Below are 10,642 nucleotides of genomic sequence, written 5' to 3'. Positions count from 1 at the left end.
TAACCGCATTATATTAAATTTTTAATTCAAAGTACATTTCACTTCAAAATTCAAATTACGGAATTAAAACTTACATTAAAATAACTAACAATAATAAAACTACAAATAAAAATCATCAAGCTATACTATCCCTAAACACGTCGGTACTGGTAGCGGAGGGCACACGCTCAGGAGATGGCTCCTGAGCTCCCGATGGGCCAGCACCATTCGTCTTTCGGCGACGACGCTCGTGCCTCGATGATGTATCCTCAGAAGGAGAATCCCCGTGAGGTGGGAAGCGTGCAAGCATATCGGCCCGGAACTGGCGCTGAGCTTCTAGCTCAGCCCTCATCTGTTCCCACCACTCATCCTCTCGCTGGGTACGGATCTCAAAGTTATGGTGGATAGTAGCCTGTCGAGTCCGGAGGTCTTCGCAGATAGTATTGAGTGAACGCATGCCACGATGAATCACAGCCATGCGTTCTGCATCTGACCAACACCTCTCCAAAGCATTAGCATCAAAACAAGTCAAGTCCTGCTCATCCTCCGAGTCATTCTCATTTCCACCATCCTCCTCGTCCTCTACCCTATCCTCAGGCAACCTCCAAACTCGTTGGACACAATCCTTATAAATACGAGGATTTCGGTGTAGGGTGAGGTAAATCCTATCAGACGTCGGAGTCGCTCTCAACTTCAGCATGATCTTGGTGATCAAAACAGGGAGAAGTGTAATAGACTTCCCTACTCCCCTAATCATGCTAAGCAAAATCTCCAAAATGTAGAACTCGTACTTCTGCTCCTGGAGTATCCATAGAATGTGGAGGTAGTTCAGACCGATGTCGCTGACCTTCTCCTTCCGACCAATCCACTGAGCTGCAGCCAGCTGGTTGGTTCTGAGGGATGCCTGGCGAACACAATGCGAGCTTGTATTGTAGTTCCCTTCGATAACTGTCGCGTTCATCAACGGCTCAACCCCATTATATTGGGACTCCTGTAACGTGGAATCCAGATGGATTCTAGGCGAAATGCCTAGAATCTCAGCCAACAACCCAGCAGTTACTTCCTTTCTCCTCTTTGCCACCGTAACAAAAATTCTACTCCCCTCAAACTCCCTCGTGTTGTAAAACCGTCAGACTAACTCTTCGTGGTAAAAGGCGTCAGTCGAGTACCACAAGCTATTCCAATCTCTACTAATCATTTCGTCACCATAAAACGGTGCGAAGTGGTCGCCAGTAAATGCTTGCTCCGGCAAAATTTGACATTGTTGAGCCATTGGAGTTTGAACTGATTTGGGGTTTGTAGAAGGTGTAGGAAGCAATGAGGAACAACCTCACTGGAACAACAATGGTGGTGGTGGTGTGGTGGCGCGGCAGCTTTTTTTTTTTTTTTTTTTTTCGGTGGTTTTTGATGATTTAAATTGGTGGAGGTGGTGGTGGTACGGTTTTGAGAAGATTTGGAGTGGGTTTGGATGTTTGGCGTGGGTGTATTGGTTTTCTCTTTTTTTTTAAAATTTTTTAGTTAGGGTTTGAAGCTTTGTTGGTCGTTAATGGCGGTTTGGAGAAGTGAAGAACGCGACTATTGGTGTGAAGGTAAGGGGCGCAGGTGCGCGCGAGTTGGGCCCAAGCCCAATTCGAATTTTTCGAATTTTGTCGATTTTTAGCCCGACTTCAAACTAATATTGCCGCTTCGTTACCGGTCTGATTTTTGCGAATGAGATATGGAAATGATCAGGAGAGAATTTCCAATCCAATGATCCATAAAACACTCTATTCCTACCGTGGATGACATATAAGATAGTGAAAAATGTCTCAAAGTGCGTGCATAATGTACGTTATGCGAACGAATGAACTCTAAATTCATAGATTATGTCAACCGGAATCAGAATATAATTAAATGGCCTAAGCAACTCTAATGGAACATAAAACATTCTAGGACGGAAACACGAACACCCCACCCCCAAACAAATTTTTTACAATAGAGTTTAGAAAATTTGTTTTTTAAAAGTGGGTCTTTTAAAGTCAGATTCCTGAGACTTCCTAGATTACTATGTTTATTATTTAATATTTTTTATTTTTATAAGGAAAAACAATAAGGAATAAGGACATAATTCACCCCATAGAGAAACATGACTCAAAAATCCGAGAAAACATGCAAGAGTGGAAAACATGAATTATGTTAAACGTGGACTTAGGATCCGGTACTTACAGCCACTCACTCCCTAGGGAGGGCCCGGTTACCTTAATGGTGCACTCACCAATATCTGGAAATGAAAGGAAATGCACCAAACACAAAAATTGAGTCGTTTATACTCAGATACTCGAGACTTTATCTAAACATATGTACGAACATGCAGTTTATCATATATCAACAACCGAAATAGTTGTGGATCATTCCATAAATAAATATCATAGAAAACATATCCAAACACAATTAAGCACCAAGATTTTCTATGACGCAACCTAGTGAACTGAAAGTGAAGTCGGATAGACCTATAACGTAACCTAGCATGCACCTTCTTTTTCATCTTTGAACGAGAGGGTGTCCTAGTGAATAAGTGTGGAAAAGTGAATGGTTGTGGAAGATATGGTGGATATGGATAAGTTGTAGAAGGAAAGCATGTAAACAATAAGGATGTGGGTTTAGCACAAAACTCATTCATGGTGTAGGTAGGGACTGTCTCAAGTCTGAAAATGAAGGTGTCAAATTGTTTGTCCTTCTGAAGTATTTGTTTACTAGGTGGATTTAAAAAATTATGAAGCACAGGAGAAACAAAAGGATCGAGTGCAAACTCGAGATTCCTTTGAAAGGGTGGAAGGAGGGGAGTCGAGGTGGATGTTGTGCAAAGTAGTTCTTGATAGGGTGAATCATCACCTGCTCTAAGAAACTCATCGAATTCCTCATCTAGATTGGTCATATCCACATTACTATGGTAGTCCTCTATATCTTTGAGAAAGTCATCTATCTCGTCCTCATCCATAATATGTGTATCGACTAGTGTAGGGATGAAAATGTTGGAGTCTGAACGTCCAAAGGAAAGAAATTTGGGCATATGATTATCAGGGAACGTGTTGTTGAAATAATCTCGAGCGAAGCTCTCGATCATGCTAACCTCTCCATCCATAGACGAATCGGGTAAATGTGTCTTTGTTTTAAAAACATTTACTTCAATAGCAAGATGGCCAAAAGACATGGACATTGAACCATCACGGCAATTAATAAGCGCATTGGCAGTTGCCAAGAAAGGACGCCCTAAGATGATCGGGACAGAGTCGTTAGCAACTTCTGTATCGAGGATGACAAAATCAGCCGGATAGTAGAAATCCTGAACTTTTACCAGCACATTTTCAACCACACCCTTAGGATACTTAATAGACCGATCAGCTAATTGCAACGTCATTTTAGTGGGTTGCATCTCGTCTAGACCTATTTGTCTATACAAAGAAAACGGGAGTAAGTTAACACTAGCCCCCAAGTCTAATAACGCGGTCGTCGTATAGGAATCTCCTAAGGTGCATTGTACAATAGGACGACCAGGGTCCTTGTACTTAACAATTCCATTATGTTCAGATAGAGTTGGGAATTGTTCTGTTAAAAAGGCGTCTTTTGGTATATTGGTCTTATGCCTAGTAGTACACAACTCCTTAAGAAACTTAGCATGGTGTGGTAGCTTTTTAATAGCTTCGAGGAAGGGAAGGTTTATAGTTAGATTCTTGAAAACGTCCCTAATCTCCTCATAATTTGTATCTCTAGTTAACATGGCTAATTTTTGTGGAAATGGTGGTTTCTCTCTATATTTAGCATATGTATCACCTAGATGTTTAAACTTGGCTTTCTGTTTCTTAGGTTGTGTTGTAACTGGTACCTCTACAGTGGTAGGCTCTTCAGTTTCTATTTCGGTATCTAGTAAAATAGCAGGTGTAGAGGCTACTGGTGGGGTAACTATAGGCATAGTTACTTTGTTATCAACCACTCTGCCAGAACGGAGAGTGGTGATGGCATTTAGCTCACCTACATTTTCATATTCATTACTAGTATTATTGGTGACCTCAAAGGCTGTGTTTGTTGTTTTAGGATTAGGTATTGCGTGACCTGGAAACACACCTTTGGGTTGGGCTTTATCTTGGGCCAACTGTTGGCTTAAATTATTAACAGATTGTAGAAGCTGCTGGTTAGATTGAGCCATGGTTTGGAAAAGTTTTGGCTCACTTGTATGAAGGTGTCAAGACGATCCGGTTGTGTGGGTGTAGTAGTCATGGGTGGTGTGGACCGAATTATCTCGCGGAATTATTTATGGGCGGATTTTGATAGTTATTATTTACCGGAACGATACCTCTATTAGCATTATAATTATTACAACTACCTTGACCTTGTGCTTGACCTTGTCGAGGTTGCACTTGGTTGTTATAATTATTATAATTGCCCTGACCCTGTCCTTGTCGTGGTGGAGCTTGGTTATAACTGTGCGTTGGCCTAACATATTGATTATTGTACCCTGGAGGTGTGACGTGTTGGTTATTTCTCCAACCGAAGTTGGGATTTTGTCTCTAAGGGGTGTTAGATTCACTATTAATAGAACAAGGCTGTTCATAGGCTATAGGACAGTGGGAGTCGGGATGCTCAGGACTCCAACAGAAACTACGTGGATTTGAATTTACATTCATGACGGGGATAGGCTTTTGTTGAACAGAAATGGCCTCTACCTTTTTAGTGAGTGATTCGATTAGAGTTTTAAGCTCGGGATCGTGTTTAATTCAAACATACCGGCGGCCTTAACTGTATTAGAAGAACTAGCAGAGCGGTGGATATCTTCACTACCCCCCGTTGTTATTTCGCTTAGTTTGATCCTCTAAAAATTTATAAGCCTCCGAGGCTCCTTTACTTAAGAAACTACCCCCATTCATTATGTCAAGGACTTCTTTATGGTGGTGTAGAAGTCCTTTGAAAAAGGCACGAACTAACATGTATTTCGCTAAGTTATGATGTGGACACTCTATAAGGAGATCGGTAAAACGATTCCAAGCCTTTGAAAATGATTCATGAGGATTTTGTCGAAAGAAATGAATCTTGGAAAGCATCTCATCCGTCTTTAGGGGTGGGTAAAAATGTTCCATAAACAGCTAAACAAGTTTAGCCCACGAGTCCACAGAATTAGGCGCTTGGGCAGTTAACCAAGACACCGCCTTATCGGCTAAGATGAAAGGGAATACCCTCAGTTTAATTTGTTCCGCACCAACCATAGGATGGTGGAATGTTGTTAGGACTTGTTCAATCCTACGTATGTGCTGATAAGGTTTTTCATGGTCTAAACCATGAAAAACGGGTAACAAATTAAAATATTTGGGGATTCGAAATCCCCACCGGGTCCCGCTAGAACGATGCAAGATTTGGGGCTATCGCCAAGGCTTTGTAGAAGTCGAGAGAGGAGTCTCTCCTTCTTCGTGCATTATATCGGGTGGTGTGTGTGAAATAGTAGCTAGAGGTGTAGTGGGTGGTATACTAGATAGACTTGTTTGTTGACGTTGTTGTCGGTAATTACGTTCGTGTTTTTGTTCGACCGCACCTTAATCTCATACAAGGCTAAGACCAAACTTAGCTAAACACGCCAACACTCCAAACAATCTCGATATACTAGTATAAACCTCTAAATGTAAGATCACGAGGTGTGGAAGAAAGGAATACCTGATTGCGTCCCTGCTTCGCTTATGAATAGCGTCTTGTTTACGCTGTTCGTATATAACAAGTTAGAACACCGAAAAACTTGAAAAACCGGTTCGAATCAAACCCCGTGGAAATCCGCAAAATTCAGCTCGGGGCAAGGGGGCCAAAGCTTCGAAACTTGTTTGAACGTTTGAGTCGCGAACTCGCTTTCGGTTTTCGGCGCTGGTCGCCTTCGGCTTCCAAGAACTTTAAGCGCAGTCGCTCCTTTGGGGCGTAGGTGCGCTCCGTGCAATTTTTTTTTTTTTTTTTTTTTTTTTTTCGAGGAGGTTTAATGTTGAAAAAGACAACCACAGTTAGAATCGAACAAGGGTGGGTGGGTGAAATGGGACTTTAAGAAGAGTACTTATACTACGAAAACAATGTGAAAGTGAACTAAGATGGCAGCGGCGCCATTTGATAAACGTTAAAAAGATAAAAGTTTACCTACGAAATGAACGATAAAACTCAAAACGTAAGTAAACTAAAACTTGATTTTACGTGCCTAATTTATCAAAGATTTCTACTCTCAATTCTATCGGAATAGAGTGGAGTAACAAATTCGTTCCACTCCTAGTTCTTTCACAAAGTAATGTTCTCTACATATAAATAATCTTAACTAAAGTCTAATGAGAGATTTACGAAATGATAACTAGACTACGATGCAACTACCCACAAGATGCAACTAGTCGACTATTTAAACAACTATGGGAATACTACGTTAATTCTATGATAAGGAGTTAGAGGGGGATTGACTCCACCTTAGCTCAACTTAATCCACTAACGACGAATCGTCGTAATCCGAATTGAACTGCTTCGCAGAACAATGTGGTTATTCCTAATCCCTAATTACACATGGAATTTCTACCAATTCATAACTAGCATGTGAACGATTACACCTATTCTCATGGTGAACTAATCATTTCTAGAGTGGAAAGAAAATTACGACTATTCAACATTAACACAAATCAAGCTTTCATCAAGGCTTCTTAACCCCCTATAATGGAGGTTTAGCCGAGAATCATCACGCTATCATTCCCAATCAAATTCGAACAAGACACGATATAAAGATTTGAACTTTGCTTATTTAAACTCAATTGGAAACTAATCATGTAAGAATTAATTCAATCTAATAAAGACAAATAATTGAATCTAAGAATTGAACTAAATAAGTAAATGGAAAATGAAACTAGATTACCAAGAACACTATTTTATTAATCTAATGAATAATAAAACAATGATTCAAATACTAAATTAATAATCTACTTTGTTCTAAAGTAATTAATTAAGAATGAAACTAGATCTAAAACAAGATATGAAAAACTAATTAATTAACTAATTGAAATTCTAAAACTAAGTTCTAAAACTAATTAATGGAGGCTAACTAATCTAGGTCTTAATCTAGGTCTAACTATCTACCATTAACAAAGAGTCAAGCTCTTGTTTTTATACATTCAGATCCAAAAATCGTGCATGGGCTTGGAGCCATGTTTTGGGCCAGAGAATTAGGCCCAAAACCCAATTCTTTCAGTCCAAAAAGGCCTCTTCAGCTGCAGTTAGCTTCAACAAACGTTTCGTCCACTTCTGCTCCTCTGATTGGGTCAAAGCTTAGACCATTGGAAAGCGCTTTCCGAGCCGGTCGTTTTGACATAAGGTAAGCCTAATTCCGAGGTCTGAGTCCAAAGATACGTCCTTCAGAAGTTCTGCTGACTTTGTGTGCTATTTCTGCCCTCGTCGACTTTTCAGCTTTTGACCGGGCTTTAGAAAGGCTTTGTCTTCTTGAATCTTGGCCTTTAATCACAGAACTCCTTAGCAACCGACTTTTGCTCCTTTATCTCATTAAAGTGGCACATTTCTGCACATAATGAACTTTGAAGCCTGAAATGTATAAAAACACGTAATCAGTATTAACTCTTAATTATTACTCACATAATTGGTCTAAAAGTATGACTGTTACAGGGTTAAAACTACAACTTTGGGCACTTATCACAAGGACAACATGGTTGAGATTGATACGGAGATACATTCTTTGGCATGTTATTGTTTGCAATGAAAAAGTTAACTGTGGATGTTATTGCTTTGCAAAGAAATATATATATATATATATATATATATATATATATATATATATATATATATATATATATATATATATATATATATAATAGCTGACTAACCTTAGGGCAAAAAAGGCGCCGCGAAGAAGAAAGACGTGAGGAAGCTGACCAGGGAGACGTTAGACCTAGTCAATTAAAGGGTGCTCCAGTTTTTGACATCCGAATTTTGTAATGAGTTTGTTATAATCTATTTTGCCATCTCCTTTAGCAGCAACCTTCCACGGAGTCACTACTTGTTCTTGTTCTTCTTCCATTTGTTGTTTCATGTCAATAAAAACATACTGAATATTCTTATTAGCCTTCTTCTTATTAATGATTAACCCTAATAAGTTTTGAATACATATTAGCATAAAGAAAGAATAGTAACAACGAGGGAAGAAGGAAAGAGGGAAATTGGTAGATTTGTGCTGGGCTTCTGGTGGATCAAGTGTTGGATTTCTGTCCGTGGTCTCGGAGGTACATAGGCCCTTTCTTGTAACAAGAAATAAGCCAGAAGGCCCTAATTTTAGTTTTTATCTATTATAATAAAACACAATGGCAGGACAAAGAGTGGTCGGGATCGTCTGGGGATCTGAGTTAGATTGGAGCAGATGTACGATCTAGAGCATTTTGAAACTCCTTTTCAATGCCATTTAAAAGTATTACTTGATGAACTAAATGTTTTGTAATACAAATTCAATGCATGCATTGATATGTAATCAATATTACAATTAATAGTAATTTAATGAGCTAAACCTAAGCATTGGAACCACATAATTTGTGTTCAATTCATACACTGGTTACACATTGGATGCCTACTTTAATTTAATTAAATTTTTAATTAATAAAAATTTAATGGGCTAACTTTAAGTTTGTTCCTTTTATAACAATTAACAAAATTTATAACGGCTTCTCTTCCCAATCAGTTGTGGGCTTTTGGATTGGGCTTTGTTTTTATTAGACTAAACAAAACATAAAGGAAGAAACCAAAACGTCAACTTCTGAACTTCCAATAGACCCGCGAATTAACTCCACCATCAAGTACCGCTTAAAACAAAGTCGGCTGCTCAACAACTTAACTCAACATCTCTGACTCCAGTGTCTCTCATCCTCTCCCAACAATTTCTGATCCTTGAGATGGATTGCGACTGCCATGATGCACCACTCCTATTTTCTCATGTAGGTTCTCTTTCGATTGTTCGATTTTTCCCCCCTACAAACTTCTCCTTTCTTTCATTGAACATTTTTTTTTTGAAACTTTGAACGAATTCAAATATGGGCATTTTCATTGCCCTTGGATTGTCAATTTCAAGAATAAGATGACATTCTGTGGAATCCAAAAAGCTCTTTCTACATGGTTTAAATAATAAATACTAAAACGCACAAACTGAATGATTGATCGAATGCTTTTCTCATTTATTGAATTGAATACAGACTCTTCTTTTCAATACACAGTGAAATAACAACCATTTGTCTCCACGACTCCATTCTCTTCATTTTTAAGGTTAGGTTGCTAGCAATCTTTTTTTTTTCTCCCCCTTTTTTCTTTTGCAAAATGAATTCTATTGCTAATTTTATTGATTTACATTTTTTTGTTACTCAATTTTGAACTAATAGTGCCACTTGACTGTTCCACACAAGCTCAAATGTTGTTGATTGAATGGTTGGTTTGCGCACACAGAAACAAACGAGAAAAAAAGTGATGGGCTCCGGACGTTAATGGTTCATGGTTAAATGGATTCACAAGGTAAATCCCTAATTAATTCTCGATGAATGTTAACAATTGTAATCAGGAAGGTACATTATGAGAGCCGTCATCTTCTAAACCTTCTATCTCCCTCATTCAAAAAGTGAAACAATTTCGTTTCATGTTTATTCCTGTCCTAGGCGTTCACATTGTATGGAATGGTGTTGTTATCTCACTCTTCTTCAAAACCATCTCATTTGGTTTGCTAGATAATAAATGAAGGCATGGGCAAGACTCTGTGAAGCATGTCTTTTGTGCAACATTGAAGGTACACAAACATTTTCGAACTTCTCATTTTCTTTGATAATGGTTCATGGCTCCATTGAATTAGGTGCATCCATTTGTATAATTCTATGTATAACTGTTCTTCTCTTATTTATTTTTAGCATCATCAATATTATAGTTCCAAATAAAAAATTCAACAAACATTTAAGAACACTTATGCGTAATTTTTACTTTCTAACAGTAATCTTTAATTTCTTTTTGTATCATATTTACTGGCCAATCTCTCTGTAATGACAGTGATTTGAGTCAGATAATCATGATAAAAGAAAGTGAGATAAACGGTGTATCTTGAAATGCAAAGTCTTTCAAGCAAGGTATGACACATTGGAATCTTATTTAATGAATCTAGGAAGTTTAAAACTAGCGCGTTTCCCATTAAAAAACGACATTAAAGGATTCTTTTTGAGTAACGTCGAGAATCCAACAAAAAAATCAAAACCATTCCAAAACCCCGAATACCGACTCTTCTATCCCGAAAAATAAATTACTCTATTTTAGAATGATGATCACTCATATTCCTTCTTCTCTCGTTGGCTTCCTCCTCTTCATCCTGTACCTGATATGATTATGTTTTATCAGCTAGGCTTTGTTTGCATTGTGCGGGAACACTTATCACATGAAGATGGCCTTTCGTGGTACAATTGTTTTTAGGTGCATGTCTAAGTATGCATACTGTTTTACTCTCGACTTCACTAAATGTTCCTTCCGAGTGTTGATTATTCACTAGCTTGAATCACATATGTTACAATTTGTAAATTTTCTATGTTCTTGGCTAAGCAATTTTTTTATATATATTTTGGTTTAGTTTTTCTTTTCTAATTTGTTGTTTTGTTGACTGAAT

The 10,642-nt window shown here is 38.3% G+C and overlaps 1 long non-coding RNA gene across 1 annotated transcript; it reads left to right on the top strand.

Moving 5' to 3' along the window:
- Positions 1-9,200: 9,200 nt before the first annotated feature.
- LOC147488040 (uncharacterized) lies at positions 9,201-9,849 on the top strand. The gene is made up of 3 exons (XR_015201138.1): positions 9,201-9,273; positions 9,451-9,516; positions 9,726-9,849. It is a non-coding gene; the product is annotated as an uncharacterized LOC147488040 (long non-coding RNA).
- The last annotated feature ends 793 nt before the right edge of the window (positions 9,850-10,642 follow it).

The sequence above is a fragment of the Coptis chinensis genome, chromosome 7 (genome assembly GCF_015680905.1).
Source record: "Coptis chinensis isolate HL-2020 chromosome 7, ASM1568090v1, whole genome shotgun sequence".
Classification (NCBI taxonomy): Eukaryota; Viridiplantae; Streptophyta; class Magnoliopsida; order Ranunculales; family Ranunculaceae; genus Coptis; species Coptis chinensis.
This window is presented reverse-complemented; position numbering and strand designations above follow the sequence as displayed.